The sequence below is a fragment of the Mauremys mutica genome, chromosome 9 (assembly GCF_020497125.1).
Source record: "Mauremys mutica isolate MM-2020 ecotype Southern chromosome 9, ASM2049712v1, whole genome shotgun sequence".
NCBI classification, from domain to species: Eukaryota; Metazoa; Chordata; order Testudines; family Geoemydidae; genus Mauremys; species Mauremys mutica.
Window position 1 is genome coordinate 56,930,835 of NC_059080.1, and position 24,029 is coordinate 56,954,863.

A 24,029-nucleotide genomic window follows, 5' to 3' on the forward strand; every position below is an offset into this window, starting at 1 on the left:
CCCCCCACCAGCCATGCTGTGCAGAGACTCCCTGATGTAGGAAATAACAGGCATTGCTATAGTCTGATACTATAGACTTATTCTCTGCGGGACACTGTCATAGAGACTCCTTGTCACATTGTCTGATGCGCATACCCAACAGGTACAGGCAAGAATATAGTAATCAAATCCATAAACATATATAGCACATCGCAATCTCAAGCTTTTGGCCTGAAACTCAGCTTTTTGGGGATTTCAAGCTTTAAAAGTTCAAGAATGAAAAGAACTGGCTGAGGGGCTCTCTAACCCATTGATGATGATTTTAACAAATCTTGGAATGCAGGGCAAGCTCCAAAGGCCTGGGGGAAAAAAGCTAATGTTGTGCCAATATTTTAAAAGAGTAAATGGGATGATCCGGGTAACTTTAAGGTAGCTAATCTGACACTGATCCCAGGTGAAATCATGGAAAAGCTGATATGGGACATAATCATTTAAAAAAAAATTGAAGTATAGTAGTGTAATAAATACTAATCAACATGGGTTGTTGGTTTTTTGAAAATAGGTGTTGTCAAATAAACTTGATATAATTTAAAGAGATTGTTACAAGTTTGGTTGATAAACTTGGTTGATAACTGTTGACATAATAGGTAAGGTATTTGACTTAGTCCTATATGACATCCTGATTTTAAAAAAGCAATATATGAAATTAATATTAAATTGATTAAATACTGGTTACCTGATGGATCCCAAAAAGTAATTGTAAATGGGATGTCATGCGATAGGGATGTTTCTAGTGGGAGTCCCACAGAGACGTGGCCTGATGCTATTCAATGTCTTTATCAATGATCTGGGGGGGGAAATGGCTGGTGGTAATTTCAGATGACAGAAAAATTGGGGGAGTGGTAAATAATGATGGGGACAGGTCAATGGGGATCATTTTGTAAAGTGGGTGCATTTGAACAACATGCATTTTAATACAGCCAAGTGCAAAGTCATATATCTAGGAACAAAGAATGTAAGTCACACTTATGAGGTAGGGGACTCTCTCTCTCATGGAATGCAGTGACACTGTAAAGGACATATGGGGTCATAGCAGATAACCAATTGAGTGTAAGTTCCCAGTGCAAAGGTGTAGCTAAGAAAACCAATGTGATCCTTGCATGTACAAGGTGTAGGAAGGTGGTATTCCCTTTGTATACAGTATTAGTGAGTCTCTTACTGGAATACTATGTCAAATTCCAGAGGACAGAGTTCACAAAGGATGTTGACAGAGCTACAAGAATGATTTGAGGTTTGGAAAACCTGCCTTATAGTCAGAGACTTAAGAAACTGAAACTATTCAGTTCAGTTTATCCAAGAGAAGGTTAAGAAGTAACTTGATCTTGATCTACAAGTAACTGCATGAGTAAGGTTTCTAATAGTAGATAGCTAGCTCTTTAGCTAACAGAAAAGGGCATAATGAGATCCAGTGGTTGGAAGATGAAGCAAGACAAATCCAGACCAGACATAAGGTGCAAATTTTTAACTGTGAAGTTACTTAGCCATTGGAATAAATTACCTAGGGCCATAGCGAATTCTCTGTCACTTGAAACCTTTAAATCAATACTGAACATCTTTCTAAAAGAAATGGTGTAGCTCAATTAGAAATGATGGGTTTAATGCACAAATTACTGGATGAGGTTCTGTGGCCTTTGTTATGCCGTGGGTTAGACTAGAAGATGATCATTATGGTCCCTTGTGGTGTTAAAAATCTATTAATTTGCTTTTAAAAAGTATTAGCCGCTTAGCAGTGGCCTCATCTGGAAGGTTTTACCCGTCTGAAAGCAATGAGTTCTCCTGTTCTATCTGAAAATGTAAAACACAAACATAACAACCATGCCTTGTGCATTTCTGTCATTCTAAAAATAAACAAAATAAACCAAATGAGGCCATTTTTAGTACAATATTTTGACCTAACAACCTTTCAGAGAGTGTGGGGCTTTTTTTTTTATAGCATGATCTGAATGTACAAACAAATGCACGTTTGCTGTACCCTCTCAACTTCTTTTTCAATGGTTTTACTTATTTTGTAACTCTGGTACTTGCACCTGAAAACAAATCTCATCCCTTCTTTACAGCCTTCATTTAGTAACCACTGATTTCCTCCCTCATGTTTCACAGAATTCAAGCTAATACAGCTCATTCTGTAAACTGTCTATTTAATACACACCCTAGGGAGGCTAAGCCTGCTTGGCATGCCTGTGGGAGGTCCACCGGAGCCGCGGGACCAGCGGACCCTCCGCAGGCACGTCTGCAGGAGGTCCACCGGAGCCGCAGGACCAGCGACCGGCAGAGTGCCCCCCGCGGCGTGCCGCCCTGCTTGGGGCAGCGCAAATCCTAGAGCCGCCCCTGCACATGGAGGCTGAAAACAAGCAGCGCCCATAACCTCTTTCTCCTCCTCCTTCCTCCCCCCCCCCCCCGCCGCCGCCATACCCTGAGCCAGGAGCCAGCCAGGGCTGGACACTATCCATCCGCAAGCAGAGCAATCAGCTGCGCAGAGGAGGATACCAACCCTATATGCTGAGCTCCAGTCCCACTGGCCTGATTAGGCCTGTGGGGGACTCTGGGCTGGCGTGCAGGTTTTCGTATGACATTGACTTAGTTGTGGGTCATCAGATGTTACGAGACAGGACGGAACCTCATTTAGTGATCATCCCTGAAAGCTTTGCCTGTTCCCCGCCCCTCTGTTTAATTTACTCCTCTCCTGCCGCACCCAAACTCCCTCCCAGAACCTGCACCCCAACCCCTTTCCCCAGTCCAGAACCTGCACCCCAAACCCCCTTCTGCACTCAAACTCTCTCCCAGAGCCTGCATCCCATACCCTCTCCTGCACCCCAACCCCCTGCCCCATCCCACAGCCCACATCCTGCACCCAAACTCCTTCCCAGAGCCCAACCCCTCACCCCTTCTGCTCCCAAACTCCCTCCCAGAGCCTGCACCCTGCACGCTCTCCTGCACCCAAACCTCTTGCCCCAGCCCAGAGCCCGCACTCCAAACCCCATCCGCACCCAAACTCCTTCCCAGAGCCCAATCCCTCACCCCTCCTGCACCCAAATTCCCTCCCAGAGCCTGCACCCCAACCTCCTGCCCCAGCCCAGAGCCCACACCCTGCACCCAAACTCCCTCCCAGAGCCCAACCCCTCACTCCTCCTGCACCCAAACCCCCTCCCACACCCAAACTCCTTCCCAGAGCCTGCACCCTGCACCCCTCCTGCCCCCACCCAGAGCCAGCACCCTGCACCCAAACTCTCTCCAAGAGCCCAACCCCTCACCCCTCCTGCACCCAAACTCCCTCCCAAAGCCTGCACCCCACACCTCCGCCTGCACCCCAATTCCCTGCTCCACCCCAGAACCCACACTCTGCACCCAAACTCCCTCCCAGAGCCTTAGGCAGGTGGTGGGGGGTGGGAATTGTACCCGTTCTGGACACCACCAAAAATTATACAAACCTGCCACCCTTGCTCACCACCCCTAGGTGCCCTAACAAAGGGGGATCCATAGATAATTATAGGGGTAGTTGTAGCAACTCCTATATTGGCTAATTATCTATATACAGAATGTATGTGTATATATAACAGTAAATAACTGTCTATTTCAGGGTGGCCAGACTTACAGGCCCTCCAAGCTGCATGCGACAATCGTCAGAAGTTCAGGAGGCAGGGCACACCTGCTGGGGCTCAGGGCTTCAGCCCCATGGGAAGTGCCTGATGGGACGCTGGACTTCAGCCAGAAGCCCCGAGACCCCCCTCCCCACTGGGCAGAGGCCCCTACTCCACCACCGCGGTGCAAGGCAGAGGTCCCAAGGTCTCCCCACCCCAGTCTGGTAGGTGGAGAATGGGGAGGACGGGGGCAGTGGGGCACCAAGAACTGCACTTTAATGGTAAAAGAGTTGCATGTGGCTCGCGAGCCACAGTTGGCCACTCGTGATGTATTTCTTGCCAGCAGAATGGCTTATCTTTTATTTTTGTTTATACTTTGTTTCTTGATTCTTTATATGGCAAAAACAAAGACTAAAATCGCATATCGAGCTCATAATACAGCTTAGAAACATAGTCGGTGCTTCAAAGACACGTTTGTTAATTTCCTAGGTCTCCAATCCTGTCCAACGGAAATTTATGCTTCATCCCCTGGGTCTCACTGAGTGGAAGTAGCTGAGAGCTCTCTCTTACATGAAAGCATTCACCCTGTGGGGCCATGCCATATACACTGCGACTGTGTAGGGAGAGTCAACCTAATTCTTAAAGTATATTGAGAAGCATGAGTGGAAATCTACAGGCCTTTCTAGTTTTCATTATAACACCTTATAATTAATTAACAAAAGCCTGACCTTATTTTATTCATTTCCTTAAATTAGTGCACATGTCATAGTAAAAGTACATTCCTGGGTTGAGTGTTTCTGTGAAACCCTGTGCAAACCCTGGTCTGCTCCCTCCTGCCCTGTTGCCTTACCTTTGCATATTGACAACTTTCTGCCTCTCAGTCACCCCCTTCTCTTTCTGCCTCCTGCTTTTTGCCTCTGGTGCTGCCCACCTCCACTTAGAAGCCACTAGAGGAAGCAGGATGCAAGGCCCCCTGCTCTTCCTTGGGCAGAGGGATGATGGTGTTAACGTATCTGTGAGAAGTCAATTGGCGATCGGTTTCAATTGCTGTTGGTAGTGAATGCACATGGCCAGGAGCAGTGTTATAAAGTGTAATAAATAGGGTGTAGTGCTATAGCTGGCCAGCGGGATATGTGCATGCAGGGCCCCCAAGTGTGAATGCACTGGTAACACAGGCATCAGAGCACAACTAGTACCATATGCTGGTGATGTACAAAAAGGGTAGATGATACTTCACTGCTTCTGGGAAGAGCAACACCCAAGACCTCAACTCTTGTAAGGTTCTCCCCCATAACAGTCCACATGGCGTTGTTAACCATAGAGAGCAGAAACAGCAAGTCTGCGTTACACATTCCAAAGCAATACTGCATACAACATGCCCCCTTGGCCTGCACGAGGTGACTCATGTGGGTAGAGGTAAATTAGCAGGGATGCTTCCACGGGTGTTGCCTATGCCCTACTCCAGAGCTGTCAGTCTGGTACCTTTCATGAGCACTAAAGACACACACACACAAAACAGGTCAGCAAGAGAATTGCATCAGTTAATACCAGCATGGGTGGCGAGTTCTATGGGCCTGTGGTGCCGGGGCACCAGGAATATTCCTGGTGCCCAGGCACCACGGGCCTCGGGCCTGCCTTCCGCCCCCGGGCGCCCCCCCATCCCCTGGGCCATTTAAAATGGCCCGGGGCCCCCACTCACCTCCAGCTGTGCAGCAGAGCTGAGTGGCTTCCTGCCTGCTCACTCCACATGGCTGCCGGCCCCTCTCTGCCACCCCTGGGCAGGGTGGGTCTGTGTCCCACCCCAAGCGCCCCTGCAGCCAATAAGAAACTGAGGGGGCAGTGCCTGGGGGTAGCACCACACGGAGCCCCCCTGGCCCGTCCTGCCTAGGAGCCCCAGGTAAGTGCTGCACCCCCCTCACCCCCTCCCAGAGCCTGCACTCCCACCCCCCCTCCAGCCCCAAACTTCCCTCCCAGAGCCTGCACCCCCCCCCCTTTCTGATACCCACCTCCGGCCCCAAACCTCCCTCCCAGAGCCTGCACCCCCCCCCTTTCCCACACCCTCCTCCTGCCTCCAAACTCTCTCCCAGAGACTTAGGCAGGTGGAGGGTGGAGTTTGGGGGGGCAGAGTTTGGGGGAGTGGGCTCTGGGCGTTCTGGACACCATCAAAATTTCTACAAACATGCTGCCCCTATATACCAGGATTGAATGTAGCCCAGTGCTTTTACAAGATTAGCCCACCGTAGCAGTAATAGCAATCCAGATCTCCCTGACATTCAAAACCCAGTCTAAGTCAAAACCAGCCCAATAGGATTCTTAGTGTCTTTCCTAGCACCTTTTGTGCCAGTCTGTTCACCTGCATACTCCACTCAGTGACCGCAGAGTTCTCCAGCTCTGTCTACACTTAAAACTTAGGCTGACATAGCTACAGCGCTCAGGGATGTGAAAAATCCATGCCTCTGAGCCCCATAGCTTTGCCTACACAAATCCTGGGTTAGATGCAGCTAGGTCACCAGAAGAATGCAGGGACAGAAGAACTTCTGTTCTGTCACTGCAGGGTGCATCTACGCTATGGGATTATGCCATAGCTATGTCACTGTAGTCTCCATAGTGTAGACATGGCCTCAGTTACTCAGTGCTTGGTCAACCGTAGCTCTCTTCTTTCCCTGCTACAGTCTGGATAGTTTCCAGTACAACTTCCAGTGAGTTCTTATTCCTCTGTAGTTGAAATAACCTTCAGTGCTTGTTTTTTCCATAATGAGTGTCTCACATGTAACCAGGGCAAATCTAGAAATAGAAATGGGCACAGCTCTAATTTTCTTCCTGGGCACTGCAAGTGTTGTCTGTCCCAAGGGCAATAGGCTCGTCTGCCTACTACATAGCCTGGTTTAAAAATCGCCAAACCAGACACATCTCCTACTGCCATGTTTTAGTGGACCCTGACAAGCCAGCCTGCCATTAACTCTCGCGTCTCATGTCTTTGTTCCTGATTAAAACCCAGGTCACTTCATCATGGCCCAGAACTGTCGCTTCTAAATCAGTCACCTTTGACTCTTGAAGACTGAAACATTTATGGGCAAAGTCTAAGCTGTGTACTGTGGCTTTTTTCCATGAACTGTAGGCTTGCTTCTGGCAATAAACTATATGGGGTGGGTATGAAAAGGAACCAGGACTATAGAGCCCTGTGTAGGACTATTTTTTTTATCTCACTCTCGTCCCACCCTGCAATTCCCACTCCCACCCGCTCCCACGGTGTTTCTTACATTTTTGTCCTGCTCCCACCTGCAAAAACCTTAGATCCCGCAAATCCCACAAGAGAGACAGATTCTCCCCCTTCCCCACCCCGCCCCAAAAAGCCAATAAAACCAAAAACCTGGTTGGTTAATATATAATGTCAAACCATGTAAAAATACTTTAACTCCTGTTATAATAGACATCAAATCTTTCTACTCCTTGGATAAATTGAAGTATTAAAACCTTTATTTAAAAACAAACAAACCAGCTTTACATTGCTGAAATTCTATTTATGACAAACTGACGAGAGATTAATGTTTTAGTGGGCAATTACCACTGGGTTTTTTTGCCCACCCCATCCTGCCCACAACAAAGTACATTTTACCCACTACCGCTATTATGGCAGTGGGTCCCATGGGAGCCCAGTCCCGCTGCAGGGCTCTGCCACACTGATCACTCCCTAATGGAGTTTTATAAATCTCTCCTTACTTGTCACTGCAGCTTGTGCTTTCTCCACATCAAAGAACTGTCATGAGAGCCAGACTCTTCTTTAGGCAATCTCCTCCCTGCCAAGCCCAACAGTCAGATGAAGGGCTAGATTGTGTGATTAGGGAGAAGGGAAGGAGGAGGCTGGGCCAAGTGCAAACTTGTGCAAAAGGCCTGAAGATCAATCTTGTACTGTCTTTCTGGCTGGCCCAGTGTGCGTGCCAGGCTGCTCTGGGACAGCGAGTGCAGCCTGACATGCAGCCAGCCCTCCGTGGGGGTGACATGGCACCACCCCCTAAACAGGGCTGGGGCGGGGGTCAGTCAACAGAACCTACCTCAAGGGGCTAACTCATAAGATTGGATGCTACCCTACGATCATCTGGTATCCTGTGCATATGCACTTCCCCTCACTTCCAGACATGGGCTTAAAACCAGAGCTGTATAGTTACAGGCAGGAGAATTTCTCCCTTCCAAGTGTAATAGTCTAAAGTAAATTTGACTTGACCTGTATGTGTCAACGTTTAGCCTGTACCTTATCAGAAGGTTACTTTTATTATTGGCTCAGAGCACAACACTTGTCCGTAGTAGCCTGACAAATAAAAAGACAGCACAGTCAAACCCTCCTTCACCAGCCTGTCATCCCGTGTCCTGTCCAAGTGTATCACAGAGTGAAGGCTCACCAGCCTGCTCCATTGCTTAATGAGGCTAGCAGGGAACTCTGCTTGCTAGCATTGACAGTGCAAGCAGACATGATTGAAATGGAACTGGAGCAAAGCATTAATTTGACAGATTGTGCCATGAATAGTTGTCCTAGGTTCAAACCTTTTCCGCTGACAGCAGCATGACATGAAACTGACTCCACAGCTTTCTCCCTTCCACTTAATTTTTTTTTATCCTTCCAGCTTAATACAGTAGCAGTAATGGCCTCTGCTTGTAGAGGATGGCACAGGGCTCTTCTAACAACTTCCCTAATGCCTTGTTTTAGGAAGTGAGTGGGTGAACTGGGCAATGGTAGGATGACCCTAGAGAGTCTCGTTTCAAGCAATGGACTGGGAGGCAAGCAGTGATTTCCCTACACCCCCCCTGAATTTTCCCAACACCCCCCCTAGTTTTGTGAGCTAGTTACATACCAATTTAGTGACTGTTTGGAAATCTGAATTTAAACTGAAACATTAATACTTCAAAAGCTTATACAGTGTTTGATAAAATATGTGTATCTGAAAAAGTATAATAGATTTGAAAAGTATGAACATAGACTAGCTTCCTTGCTTCCTTATACAGCTGTTTTTTATGATGTCAGTGCATTCATTTCGGTGATGTTGGCCAACCTAATAATTTCAAATGATGATTTGTAAGCGAAGTCTAAATGAGTTCTCCCTGACAGCTAGTGATGAGCTGGGGCTAAGGCTTCAGGGTCAGATTATATTTACATTCACACCTAATCTACATAGGTATCCAGCAAACAGAGCTGTGTTGTCCAAAAGATAGATTTTGGCTGGGGTTGGGTTACAAACCACTTGAATGTGGGGGTACGGGGGGATGGACTTTATCCCCTGAGCCCTGAAACAACCAAACTGAACTCTGCCCTGTGAGGGTCATCCTATCATCATTACCCAGTCCGCTCATTTATTCATGCCCACGACTATCCATAACCTGTTTGTATGAGTGATGTACCCTCACTGCTTGCTGGCTGTACCTTAAACTCACCCACCGTATACCCCGCATTGGGGACATGACAGACTGTGTATATGTATATGCCGTCCAATACCAAAACGCTAACATCCCCCTACAACCTGTATGTTACCCCCAATGACACAATAACTGACGCTTCAAACACTTTGTATCGTTTATTTTTAAATATTCTCTAATAAACTTTAAATTTGTTCTTATTGTATGAGTAAAGGGCAATAGAACTGTACTTAGCCTGTGATGATTTGAAGGCATCAAGAGAGAGGGTGGGGACCTGTCCCTCTCCACAGTTTAAAGACAGAGCTGATTAGGCTCCAATAGATAGTCTTTTGTTCTGTTAAGTGACCACTGCAGCCGAAATCACTGACAATCAGGTCTAAGTGCTTAGTCCTGTTGTGGGGACAGTGTTCCTGTGGGTACAGTGTTTTTGTATAAGAGACAGCCCAGACTGCACTAGCAGCGAGGTTCCCGCACTGAGAGCTCAGCTGAAATCACTGAGAGCTGGTGGAACCTCGAGAGACCAACTCACAGAGGTCACAGTGGTAGGTGACAGCAGAAGGTGACTGTGCAGGGCCATTGGCAACAGAGTGGTGGAGTGAACGGTGGCACAACGAACAGCCGTGGCCAGAGCAAACTGTGCCTTTTTGTCCCCCACCTGGGAGGTGTACTCACGTGAAAGCACCTCTGAACTCTGAGTCTCCACTGACCAAGGACAACACCGGTGAGTGGAGTGCAGTGGAGGGAAAAGTGAGGGGCATGTTAAATAAACATTTGTTTGCTGGACTATATTTTAGTCACTTTGCTCCAGAATGCTAGATTTGTGACTGGGAATGGAAACTTAAATAAATATGTTTCCCAGTAGGCCAAAATTTAAAAAATGCAGTATTTGCCAAGGTTGTTATCTCACATTGTTGCTATCTTGGAAGGTCATTATGTTGGGGAGTTTCTGTACTAAACATTTTTATTATAATTAATTTTTACATAAGAATGGTCCATATAGCCCAGTACCCTGTCTTACAACAGTGGTCAAGGCCAGGTGCTTCAGACGGAATGAATGGAACAGGGAATCATCAAGTGATCCATCTCCTGTTGCCCATTCCCAGCTTCTGGCAAACAGGCTAGGGACACTCAGAGCATGGTGTTGCATCCCTCTCATCCTGGCTAATAGCCACAGATGGACCTGTTCTCCAGGAATTTATCTAGTTCTTTTTAAAATCCTGTTATAGTTTTGGTCTTCACAGCATCCCCTGGCAAAGAGTTCCCTGGGTTGACTTTATATTGTGTGAAGAAATACTTCCTTTTCTTTTTTTAAAATCTGCTGCCTATTAATTTCATTGGGTGACTGCTAGCTCTTGTGTTATGTGAAGGATTAAATAAAATTTCCTTATTCACTTTCTTCGCACCAGTCAAGATTTTGTAGACCTCTATATCTACTCAGGACACTCCCTACACTAACACCAGAACAAATCAACATACCCTTAGAGCCCTGACCAGGGTTATTCTATCTACTACCCAAGATCCACAAACCCGGAAATCCTGGATGCCCCATCATCTCGGGCATTGGCACTCTCACTGAAGGACTGTCTGGATACATGGACTCTCTACTCAGACCCTATGCCACCAGCACTCCCAGCTATCTCCGTGACACCACTGATTTCCTGAGGAAACTACAATGCATTGGTGACCTTCCAGAAAACACCATCCTAGCCACCATGGATGTAGAGGCTCTCTACACAAACATCCCACACACAGATGGAATACAAGCTGTCAGGAACAGTATCCCTGATCATGCCACAGCACAACTGGTTGCTGAGCTCTGTGCCTTTATCCTCACACACAACTATTTCAAATTTGATGACAATATATATCTCCAGATCAGTGGCACCGCTATGGGCACCCGCATGGCCCCACAATATGCCAATATTTTTATGGCCGACCTGGAACAACGCTTCCTCAGCTCCCGTCCACTCACGCCCCTTCTCTACCTACGCTACATTGATGACATCTTCATCATCTGGACCCATGGGAAGGAGACTCTGGAAAAATTCCACCAAGATTTCAACAGCTTCCACCCCACCATCAACCTCAGCCTGGACCAATCTACATGGGAGGTCCACTTTCTAGACACCATGGTGCAAATAAGTGATGGTCACGTTAACACCACCCTATACCGAAAACCTACCTACCGCTATGCCTACCTTCATACTTCCAGCTTCCATCCCGGGCACACCACAAGATCCATTGTCTACAGCCAAGCACTGAGGTACAACCGCATCTGCTCTAACCCCACAGACAGAGACCAACACCTACAAAATCTCCACCAAGCATTCTCACAACTACAGTACCCGCACGAGGAAATAAGGAAACAGATCAACAGAGCCAGACGTGTACCCAGAAGCTTCCTACTGCAAGACAAACCCAAGAAAGAAACCAACAGGACTCCACTGGCCATCACATACAGTCCCCAGCTAAAACCCCTCCAACGCATCATCAGGAATCTACAACTCATCCTGGACAATGATCCCACACTTTCACAGGCCTTGGGTGGCAGGACAGTCCTCGCCCACAGACAACCTGCCAACCTGAAGCATATTCTCACCAGTAACTGCACCTCGCACCATAGTAACTCTAGCTCAGGAACCAATCCATGCAACAAACCTCGATGCCAACTCTGCCCACGTATCTACACCAGTGACACCATCACAGGACCTAACCAGATCAGCCACACCATCACAGGTTCATTCACCTGCACGTCCACCAATGTAATATATGCCATCATATGCCAGCAATGCCCCTCTGCTATGTACATCGGCCAAACTGGACAGTCTCTAAGGAAAGGGATAAATGGACACAAATCAGACATTAGGAATGGCAATATACAAAAACCTGTAGGAGAACACTTCAACCTCCCTGGCCACACAATAGCAGATCTTAAGGTGGCCATCCTACATCAAAAAAACTTCAGGACCAGACTTCAAAGAGAAACTGCTGAGCTTCAATTCATCTGCAAATTTGACACCATCAGCTCAGGATTAAACAAAGACTGTGAATGGCTTGCCAACTACAGAACCAGTTTCTCCTCCCTTGGTTTTCACACCTCTACTGCTAGAACAGGGCCTCATCTTCCCTGATTGAACTAACCACGTTATCTCTAGCTTGCTTCTTGCTTTCATATATAAACCTGCCCCTGGAAATTTCCACTACTTGCATCCGAAGAAGTGGGTATTCACCCACGAAAGCTCATGCTGCAAAACGTCTGTTAGTCTATAAAGTGCCACAGGATTCTTTGCTGCTTTTACAGATCCAGACTAACACGGCTACCCCTCTGATACTAGACCTCTATCATATCCCCATTAGTCATCTCTTTTCTAAGCTGAAAATTCCCAGTCACTTTAATCTCTCCTCCTGTTTCATACCCCTCATCATTTTAGTTGCCCATCTCTGTACCTTTTCCAATTCCAATATATATTTTTTAGGATGGGTGACCAGATCTACACACACTATTCAAGGTGTGCACGTACCATGAATTTATATAGAGGCAATATGATATTTTCTGTCTTATTATCTATCCCTTTCTTAATGATTCCCAACATTGTTTGCTTTTGTGACTGTTGCTGCACATGGAGTGGATGTTTTCAGAGATCTATCCACAATGACTCCAAGATCTCTTCCTTGAGTGTTAACAGCTAATTCAGATGCCATAATTTTGTATGTATAGTTGAGATTGCTTTCCAATGTGCATTACTTTGCATTTATCAACATTGAATTTAATTTGCCATTTTGTTGCCCAGTCACCCAGTTTTGTGATATCCCTTTGTAGCTCTTCGCAGTCTGCCTGGGACTTAACTATCTTGAATAGTTTTGTATCATCTGCAAATTTTGCCACCTCACTGTTTACCCATTTATGAATATGTTGAATAGGACTGGTCCCAGTACTGACCCCTCAAGGATACCACTATTTATCTCTCTCCATTCTGAAAACTGATAATTTATTCCTACCCTTTGTTTCCCATCTTTTAAGCAGTTACTGATCCATGAGAGGATCTTCCCTCTTACCCCATGATGGCTTACTTTTCAAAAGTCAATTTAAATTAAATACATTTTTTAAAAATTATATATATTTTTTAGAAATCTAGACCTGTTATGTGTTTTGGTGTAACTTGCATTATTCTTATGTTAAATTTGCATAATCCTAACAAAACATTTACTTTATTCATCTCTCTTTTATATATCTCATTGGTCCTGACACCCCCCCTGTAAATTCGAACACCCCCCCTAATTTCAATTCCTGGGGAAACCACTGGAGGCAAGCGATCTGGGTTCAGTTCCCAGCTCTGCTAGACTCCCTGTGGAACCTTGGGCAAGTCAGTTAATCTTCTTGGACCTCAGTAATGGACCCTTATTTTTTCCCACCCTTTGTCTCGTCTATTTAGATTGTTAGCTGTTGAGGGACGGTCTCCTGCTATGTGTATGCACAGCACATAACTTGACGGGGTCCCAATCTGGGCTGGAGCCTTTAGACACTACTGTAATACAGCAAGAATAGCCTGAAAGAGCAGGGATTAGATCTCTGTGCACTTCACACAATGCATGTCACCAGGTCCTTTCGATGGAATTCTAGCTCTTCACTGTTCTTGTTGGTCTCCAAGACTAGTACACTGGGCCTGTTGCAGAATGTTCTTAGGGCTTGTCTATAAGAACACAGTCCCTGGTAAGCTGAGTTGTGAATCTATCCTGTGCTAGCCTGCTGCGCGCTAACTAGCCATGTGGCCCCTGCTGCGGTGCACTACAAGCTCTGCAGTGCACTTTGATCCACTCTGAGTTGAACCGGGAGTAGATTAAAGGGGCCCAGGGAATGTTTAGTGCACGGCAGCAGGGCCCACACGGACGTTTAGTGTGCCGCAGGCCAGTGCAGGGTGGATTGACGCCCCCGCCTGCTGCACACTAAGTGTTGGTACAGATAAGCTCTTGGAGCACGACCTTGATTCTGGAATTTGCTTCCCTATTGGACAGGCAAAGCCCAAGTTTGTTGATCTTCTGGGTGCACTCCTAGGCCTATTTGTACTCGTGCATTTCCTTGGTGGATAGCTTCGGTGGGGGAAATTTCTTCTATGGGCTGAGTCCAGTTTTGTTTTTTACTGGCTCCTGTCAATTTGTGTTACTTCAGGCCTCAGAGGGCCATTGCCTTGTGAAAGGATTAGAGCCACTCAGAAGTCTGAAATCATTGCGGCTCGGAACTACTGTAATACACACGATGGGTAACAACTGCTTATAGAAATTTTTGAATAAGTTATTTCAAAATGTAAATTTTCAGTACAGAACTGCTGGAGCCGGGTATCTCTGTGAAAGTTAATGGCGGTTGTATAGCTAATCCCTTCACCCAGCACTGAAAATGTCCCCCTAACCATGGCAGAGGATAACAAGATGTGTATTCTGTGTATCTCTGGGCAGGACTTTTCTGCTCACTGACAGTATTGTTCTACACATGCTCCTATATTTACATTCAATCATATCAATACTTCTGAGTCTGGAGAAAATCAGAACTGACTTGAACCTTCACCCATCTCTCAAAGTGAACCTGAACCAACCTGGGCTTTTTGCAGGTTCAAAAGTGTTGGGCTACCATCATTTTTTAATCTTTTTTTCATTTTAGTGCAATTTCCTGCTTTCAGCCAGGACTGGAAGTGCCAGTCTAGGAGATAATATAACACAGCGCCTCTGACACAGCCGAGCCCATCAATAGATTGAAATCTCAGGAGAAAGCTTGTTCTTATGAGATTTTGAGCCCCAATGGGCTTTGCATTTTAAACAAAACAGACAAACAAACAAAACTTCACTGATGAGGAAAGAGTAGATTAAATCAGCAGTTCTCAAACAGTGGGTCGTGACCCAATTTTAATGGGGTCACCAGGACTGGTATTAGACTTGCTGGGGCCCAGGGCCGAAGCCCGAGTCCCACTGCCTGGGGCCAAAGCTAAAGCCCACGGGCTTCAGCCCTGGGGGGTGGGGCTTGGGCTTCAGCTTCAGCCCTGGGTGGGAGGGCTCAGGTTACAGGTGCCCCTGTCAGGGGCTGAAGCCCTTGGGCTTCGACATTGGTCCTCCCGCCTGGAGCAGCGGGGCTCAGGCAGGCTCAGGCTTTGGTTCCCCTCCTACCCTCTCCGGGGTCGTGAAGTAATTTTTGTTGTCAGAAGGGGGTCCTGCTGCAATGATGTTTGAGACCCGCGGGATTACTGTATTGTATGCTGAACAGTTTTGCAAGGATTTTGCTGCTGAACTACTGGCAGTCTAATGGGAAAGCTCATTCTGGTGATAAGGATAAGAAGGAAAATAGTTTTTTAGTGAGAGATTGCAGATGAATAGCTGTCAGGAACAGAATCACAACCCGTGTCATGGGCCTGGAAGAAGAGATGTCATTTGGGTGGGTGGTGCCTGGAACGTTTGCTGCTTAGATCTTTACATTTTCTCTTCTAAATTGTTAATGCCTGTTTTGTACAAAGGCTCCCCCAGCAGAGTAAGTCATGCTCTGCGTGACCTGTTTGTGCTGGCTGTTCTGTGCCTATGGTGTGTGTCCTTCCTCTCTGTCCACTAGCATTCCAGCAGTATAAGCTACACACAGTGGCACCCTGTCTGTGCCAGTTGGGACTCCTCATTTATGTCCTTGTTTGTTGGCTGAAATTCCTTCCTCACAATTGTGCCCTGTCAACATCATCAATCACCCCCGACCCCCCAACAGAATTTCTCTCACCTGCTAATGAGAATCTGTCATGGCTGGTTCATTCTCTCCATGTGGTCATTTACCATCCATTTACCAGTGACTCTGTACTATATTCCCAAAGATTTTTTTAAAGGTACTTACAGCAAACATCTGATTCTTGGAGTGGGAAATCCCTGCTGGCAATATCTACGACCTTCAGCCCCAGCGCTTTCTGAAACCAACCACTGCATGTCGGAAAGCAAAAGTTTTCCCTAGGACTGTGTTTACTTTAGTTTCCAGAGTCACTGCAAACATAATTTAAAGCAACAGTTCTCCCTTTATTCAGATAAGTCAGTGCAAACACACATCAAACGTCCTTCATGTTGTCTGGGTTGAAGGTTTAACTACAATCCATGAGTAACATGCCCAATAGAAATCTTTAATGACTGAGTGAAGATCTAAACATTTGGACGATGTGCAAGAACTGCAAACTCAAATGAGTGGAAACAATAAATGGTATCTGTTTACATCTGGTAGGGCAAACTGGCTTAGTCATTGCTATTGCTTTTCTAATGGCTGTAAATAATGCAATCTGATTGCTAAATTTTATGGTTATTTTTTAATTGCTGTTGTCTTTTAATTCCTTTTGTGTAGGTAGCTAGGCATTGATATGTATGAAGCAGAGCCAGTCTATTTTTGTGCCTTTTGAATCTATTAATCAAAATTCCCTTTACAAAATGTTCTGTACAAAAAATACTTTGAGTTCTATGTAGGATTTGTACCTACATTTGTGTTGTCCCTAATCAGACTAATGGTCTCTGGTGGTGGCTTAGGCATGATGTTTCAGAATTCCTCTGGACAGCTGTGCAGTGTCTAGGAAAGAGCTGATTTTTCCTGCCCCCTGAATAGATCAGTTGATAACTTGAAGTATGCAGTTTAAATATTTCTTTCTGAAAAACCCGATGCATCTCTACTGAAGTCAGTGCAAACCTTTCCATTGGTTTTATGGGAGTTGGATCAGGCCTTTAGCATAGTGCCATAGAAATGTAGGACTGAAAGAGGCCTCCACACTGAGGAAAGACTAAGGGCTAGTCTACACTGGCAATGCTAAAGTGCTGCCATGGCAATGCTTTAACATGGCTTGTGTTGTGTATTTGGTTGTCATGGGTTTTGTTACTATGGCAACTGAGTTAGACTATTAAGGGATAGCTCAGCCGGTTTCAACCGGCTGAGTGAGCTCTCTGTTTCTGTAAATAAAATGGAGGTTTTGGTTAGCTGTCTGCTCTCTGGCCTCAAGTGATTGCTTCCTACACCGGCTGCCCCTAGGACATAACACTGGCGACGAGGATGGGATTCCGGTGCTGCTCCAGTAACAGAAGGAAGTAGAAGTCAAGGTAAAGACCAAACAAAGAAAAAAAGCTGCTTGTTTGCACTGACTGTGAAAGTGAAACTAATAACCATGGCTACTCTGACCAGGCCCCTGGAGCCTTTTGATGAGAATACAGAGCAGTGGCATGTGTATACTGAGCGTTTTGAGCTTTTTGGTATTGCAAATGACATTACAGAAGCGAAGAAGGTGCCAATATTCTTAACTGTTGTAGGGGCTAAAACCTACTCTCTGCTACGCAGCTTACTACACCCTGTTAAGCCTGAGACTAAATCTTACAGTGACATTGTGGAAATCCTGGGGTCTCATTTCTCCCCAAAACCACTGGTAATTGTTGAAAGATATAGGTTCCACAAAAGAGACCAAAAGGAAGATGAAACAGTTGTACAATTTGTAGCCATTTTAAAAAAGCTAGCAGAACATTGTGAATTTAAAGAGATGTTAAATGATGCTCTGCGTGACAGGTTAGTGTGTGGCCTCTGCAGTGAAGCTATACGGAAGCGCCTACTGACAGAGGCTCAGCTTACATTACAGAAGGCTGTTGATATTGCTGTCTCCATGGAACTGGCTACAAGGGAGGCACAATACATCGGTGCATCCCCTAGGGTGCAAAAAGTGTCACAAGAACTGACCCACAAAACGGTGCAGAGTCAAGAATGTTACCGCTGTGGTAAGCTGAGTCACCAGGCATCAGAATGCTGGTGTAAGGACCTGGTGTGTCGACACTGTGGCAAAAAGGGACACATTGAGTATGCCTGTAAACAAAAGAAAAAGAGGCCTGTGGTCTGGCCGACAAAAAGAGGAACCTTGCATACCCTAGAGCAGACCCAGGATGATCAAGGTGACACCTCCTCACAAGAGGAAGTGCCACTGCATGTTTTGTCTTTGGCAGCGGGCTCACATGAATACTGGGTAATCCCCTTATTGGAGGGCAACCTATACGCATGGAACTAGACACCAGTGCAGCTGTCTCGCTGGTTCCTGAGACTGTGTATAAGGAAAAGCTACAGCATCTTCCGCTTAAGGCAACAAAAACTGTTCTGAAGACGTATACAGGTGAAGCTGTGCCCATGTTGGGCACTATTGATGTTAAGGTGGAGCTCAATGGACAGGCGGCTAAATTGCCACTGTTTGTGGTGAGAGGTGACTACCCAGCCTTAATGGGTAGGTCTTGGCTTGGGAAGATTCAGCTGAACTGGGCAGAAGTGCACCGGATGACTAAAGAAGAAACCAGTCTAACCCCTATACTAAGGAAACATGCTGCTGTTTTTGGAGATGATTTGGGAGGTATGAAGGGAATCACTGTGACATTGAACATTAAACCTGGCAGTCCACCAAAATATCTGAAAGCCCGAACTGTGCCATATGCCATCAGGCCAAAAGTTGAAGCAGACCTGGAGCGCCTGGTCACCAATGGAGTCCTAATACCAGTTACCCATAGCTCATGGGCCACTCCTATCGTTCCAATCGTGAAGAAAGATGGCTCTCTCCGGATTTGTGGTGATTTTAAAGTCACTGTCAACCCAGTGTTGTGTGCAGAGCAATACCCGCTTCCCCGCATCGATGACCTCTTCGCAGGCCTGGCTGGGGGACAAAAGTTCAGTAAGATTGATCTGAGTCAAGCATATTTACAGATGCACATTGATGAAAAGTCCCAAGAGCTGTTGACTATTGTGACTCATAAGGGGCTTTATCGATACTGTCGCCTACCCTTCGGAATCACATCGGCTCCCGCCCTGTTCCAGAGGGCTATGGACCAGATCTTGTGTGGCTTGTCAGGAGTTCAGTGCTATCTGGATGATATCCTGGTCACTGGAAGAAATGAAGAGGATCACTTAAAGAATTTAGAGGCTACCCTACAAAGACTGGAAGAGTATGGCCTACGAGTTCGCAAAGACAAGTGTGAATTCTTCAAGCCCTCTGTTGAATATTTGGGACACATCATCGATTCTGCAGGTCTTCATAAGGCCCCTGCAAAAGTTAAAGCTATTGTGGAGGCTCCCCCACCTCGAAATGTAAGCCAGCTACGCTCATTTCTAGGACTACTGAACTATTATGGAAAGTTCATCTCACAGTTAGCCACACTGCTAAAACCACTTCATGAGCTCCTTGGGCAGAACAAGGCCTGGAAGTGGACTGAAGCCTGTGATGTTGCATTTAACAAAGCTAAGGATGCATTGTTAAATTCTGAAGTTCTAACGCACTTTGATCCATCCTTACCCCTGCAATTGGCCTGCGATGCTTCCCCTTATGGAGTGGGAGCGGTCGTGTCACACATTATGCCTTCGGGAGAAGAAAGACCTATTGCTTTTGCTTCACGCACTCTAAGCAAAGCAGAAACTAACTACGCCCAAATCGAACGTGAGGCATTAGGAATTGTTTTTGGAATTAGGAAGTTTCATCAGTACCTGTTTGGGCGAAAGTTTACTCTTCTTACAGACCATCAACCTCTGACATCAATTTTTGGACCCTACACAGGCATTCCCCCATTAGCTGCTAGTCGTATGCAACGTTGGGCATTGATACTTTCTGCACACACATATGAAATCAAATATCGGAAATCCACTCTGCACGGCAATGCAGATGGCCTCTCAAGGTTGCCTTTACTGGTCAAACATCAAGATAGTGCCCAAAAGGAAATCTTCTACTTTGAACAGGTAGAGAATACACCCATCACTGCTACTCAGATAAAGAAGGCAACCCGCGTTGACCCAGTATTATCCCAAGTTATGGACCTGGTGATGCATGGAAAATCTCGACAAACCTCTCCGGTCTCACCCGACCTTGTTCCCTACATGTCCAGGCGGACGGAGTTATCGGTCCAATCTGGTTGTTTGTTGTGGGGGAGGCGTGTCATTATTCCACCACCCCTGAGATCACAGATGTTAGAACAGCTACATTCCGGTCACTGTGGAATAGTGCGCATGAAGGAAATTGCATGAAGCTATTTTTGGTGGCCTAGATTGGACAGTGCTATTGAAGAGAAGGCAAAAGCTTGTATGTCATGTCAGAGTGTAAGAAATGCACCCCAGTGGGCACCCCTACACCCATGGGACTGGCCTGAAAACCCGTGGCAACGTATTCACGTTGACTTTGCTGGCCCCCTTGAAGGAAGCATGTTCTTGGTGGCAGTAGATGCCCATTCTAAATGGCCAGAAGTCTCTATAATGCAGTCCACTACTGCAGAGAGTACTATCCAAAAACTACGAGGACTCTTTAGTCGTTTTGGTCTGCCAGAACAACTTGTGAGCGACAACGGACCGCAGTTCGTCTCTCAGGAGTTTCAAAATTTTATGAAGGCAAATGGGATACACCACATCACGTCAGCACCATATCATCCGTCCACCAACGGATTAGCTGAAAGATTTGTGCAGACAATGAAAAACGCTTTGAAATCAGCAAAGGGACAACACTCCATTCAAAAGCGTCTGGATACCTTCTTACTTTCCTATAGAAACACACCTCATGTTACGACCCAGGCTTCCCCAGCCTTTCTAATGATGGGACGACAGCTGCGCACTTGCTTTGATCTGCTGAAACCTTCTGAACCCAGACAAACTGTGGAACATCAGCAGCAATATCAAGTAATCAGACGGGCACCCAGAGCAAAAGACCGAACCTTTAGCCCAGGGCAGCCAGTTTTGGCTCGGAATTATACTTCCAGAGCTAAATGGGTCCCGGCCACAGTCATCACTCAAACAGGACCTGTTTCCTATACAGTCCGGACTGCAGAGAATCTTACCTGGCGGCGACATGTAGATCAGCTGTTGCCAGGTCATGCCAGTCTTCAGGACCCATCTGCAGTTGAGGGGTCTGACTTCACCCCTCCTGGTGAGACACCGAATCATGAGTCACCTGTTCCTGACTGTTCTCCTCCATTACTGCCGGCAGCTGAGATACCCCTTTGCCCAGCACGAGCTGATACCACCTCCTCACCTATTCGTGCTGCGGACCCTGAGCCCCTAGTACTTTCGGGTGCAACAACACCAGAAGTTCGCCGTAATCCACCTAGAGACAGAAGGCCTCCTCATCGGCTGGATCTTTAGTTAGGGCGAACCCACGGTTATGGGGCAAAATAATCCCCAGGGTTTAGCCGGGAATGGAGGCAGTCTACCCTCCTTCTCTAGTTTAGTGTGTGTTTTATTTAGGGGATGTTCTTATTAGGGGGGGAGGAATATGTTGTGTATTTGGTTGTCATGGGTTTTGTTACTATGGCAACTGAGTTAGACTATTAAGGGATAGCTCAGCCGGTTTCAACCGGCTGAGTGAGCTCTCTGTTTCTGTAAATAAAATGGAGGTTTTGGTTAGCTGTCTGCTCTCTGGCCTCAAGTGATTGCTTCCTACACCGGCTGCCCCTAGGACATAACAGCTTGTGTGGTTGCGGCGCAGCGCTGGGAGAGAGCTCTCCCAGTGCTCTAAAAAACCCACCTCCATGAGGGGCGTAGCTACCGGCACTGGGAGCGCTGGTGCACTGTCTACACTGGTACTTTACAGCACTGAAACTTGCAGTGCTCGGGGGGGTGTTTTTTCACACCCCTGAGCAAGAAGGTTGCTGCACTGTAAATTGCCAGTGTAGACAAGCCCTTAGTATTATCTCTCTAGACCAGTGTTGCTCAACCTTTTTGATACCAGGGACTGGCTTGCTGCCTTCCTAAACTGTGTCAGGGAGATCTCAGGGACCGATCATTGAGAAACCCTGATCTAGACCTTGTCTGACAAATATTTGTCTGACCTGTTCTTAAAAACCTCCAATGACAGAGATTCCACAACCCTCTAGGTAATTTGATCCAGTGCTTAACTACCCCTACAATTAGCAATGTTTTCCTCAAATCTAACCTAAATCTTCTTTGTTGCAATTTGAGCCCATGATTTCTTGCCCTGTACAACTATATCATAAATGTTTGTTGGTCATAAAATTATCCGATCTCTCTTAAGATCTGGCTCCTGTATTCTGGAATCTGGTCTCCTGTCTCACTAACTTCCACATGTTAAGGCAATGAACCATACACTCAGTTGGGTCAATTGGTGCTGCTCTACTGAAGCAATTGGAACTGTGCTGATATGCTTAAACTGAGCATCCAGCCCTGGGGGTGCAATACAATCAACAGTCTGTTCCAAGATTATTAATCTAGGCCGAGATTTAGATGAATCTTGTGCGGAGATTGTGGGCAGGACAGGTTGGGTTTCTGGGTCTGTGAGCTAGTGTTTGTGGGTGTCCAGCAGTTTCAATGAAGACTTCACCGGAATCATGATTCGTCTCCATCATGAGACATACTACAGCATGAAGCTGGATAGTCTTTTATTTCTTTAAACCCACTTGCCATTAGCTGCATTCAACGTCTCCTTGCTGTTGAAGGAGTATGGAGCAGTGCAAAGATGATCTGGTTTTGTTCTACCCTTCAGGATCTAAAAATCTCTCAGTTGACTCCTCTATGATTCTTCCCCTTATAAGACTAAATAAATCCTGAGTTTACAATTTCTCCATGTATGCAAACCTCATTATATCTCTATATCCTTGGCCTTCTCTGGGCCTTGCCAATCTCACTGGTTTTTAAATATATAATTATTTTCCCCTCAGATCAATACAGCAAAACGAATACATGGTGCAATGTATAACACAAAATGTTAGCGGTACATATAAGGGATTCCATGAACATAGCTAGCCAGAGCAGGAAGCCTGAGAGCTCTATCCACAGGAAGGAACACTGTGACCATGGGAACAATTGCCTAAGTTATGAGTGAAAATAATTAAGAAAGAAATGAACTCCCTCCCTGAACTGCCAATAGCCCCTCTTGCCTGAAAGGGCTGGAGGAGCAAGTAATCTTGTGACAATAGGATCCATGCAAATCCAGACTATATTGTTGACCCTTGGTCTGAGTGATTAGGCACTACTTGGGGCCTTGCCAGGCTATCTCTGTTAGGAGGAGAAATTGATGATAGTCAGGTATTTCTGTTGTGAATAGGGTGACCAGACGTCCCAATAAAATCGGGACCATCCCGATATTTAGGCGTTTGTCCCGCATCCCGACCGATCTTTGACTGGGACACAATTTGTCCCGATATTTCATTCCGCCGGCAGCACTCGCCTTTTTTATTTTTTTTTCCCCTCGCTGCTCTGCCGGCAGCACTCAGCTTTTTTTTTTTTTTTGCTCTGCCGGTGGACACCCCCACCCCCCTCAATGTGTCCCGATATTTTCTCCCTCTCATCTGGTCACTCTAGTTGTGCAACAGCTTTATTTACAAAACATGTACACAAAGTGCTGTTTCCCTGGACACAGTAGGAACAAACAACAGCAGGCAGTTTAATTGCTCAGAAAGGCAAGTTTATCTTTTCCAGCCAGTCCTGTGCCCCAAGGCTTCCTCCTAGGGCCACATTCACCACTTCACCTTTGGCTTCCTCTTGGCTTCTGCTTAGACACACTGCAACCAGTCAATGCCCCAATCCCTGTGTTTCTGCTTGGTCCCTAGGGAAACCCCAGGCTGCAGGGGCTTTGCCTTGTGCCATAGGCATTGGCTTCTTTTGTTTCAGCTATTGCTATACAAAGGGGCATTTAATTGTTCCTTTATTTAGCCTGAAAGAATGGTTGTTAGCACACCCATCAACTTTACCTAGGGGCTTGGCTACACTTAGGGTTTGCAGCGCTGGTAGTTTGCAGCGCTGGTCATCCAGCTGTGTAGGAGCAGCGCTGGTGTGTGGCCACACTCACAGCTACCAGCGCTGGTGTGTGGCCACATTTGCAACATTTGCAGCGCTGATGGGAGTGCTGCATTATGGGCAGCTATCCCAGCATTCAAGTGGCAACAACGTGCTTTTCAAAAGGGGGGTGGAGGGTGGTGTACTGTGACAGGGAGCGGGGAAGAGAGAGAGAGTGGATTTTTGGAGCCAACACTGTGTGTTAGTTTCCTGGATTGAAAAATCACAAA

General features: G+C 46.4%; 2 protein-coding genes across 3 annotated transcripts in view; one reads left to right on the forward strand and one right to left on the reverse strand.

Annotated features, from left to right (window-relative positions):
* Positions 1–15,949, reverse strand: part of NGEF (neuronal guanine nucleotide exchange factor) — a 122,459-nt gene extending 106,510 nt beyond the window's left edge. The window contains exon 1 of one of the 2 annotated variants that reach the window (XM_045031089.1): positions 15,880–15,949. The gene's annotated coding sequence lies outside the window, so the exon portion shown is untranslated. The remainder of the gene's footprint in view (positions 1–15,879) is intronic. The other variant, XM_045031091.1, reaches the window with a different exon arrangement.
* NEU2 (neuraminidase 2) overlaps positions 1–24,029 on the forward strand; it is an 89,161-nt gene that overhangs the window by 43,949 nt on the left and 21,183 nt on the right. The window contains exon 3 of the mRNA XM_045030615.1: positions 3,617–3,841. The gene's annotated coding sequence lies outside the window, so the exon portion shown is untranslated. The remainder of the gene's footprint in view (positions 1–3,616; positions 3,842–24,029) is intronic.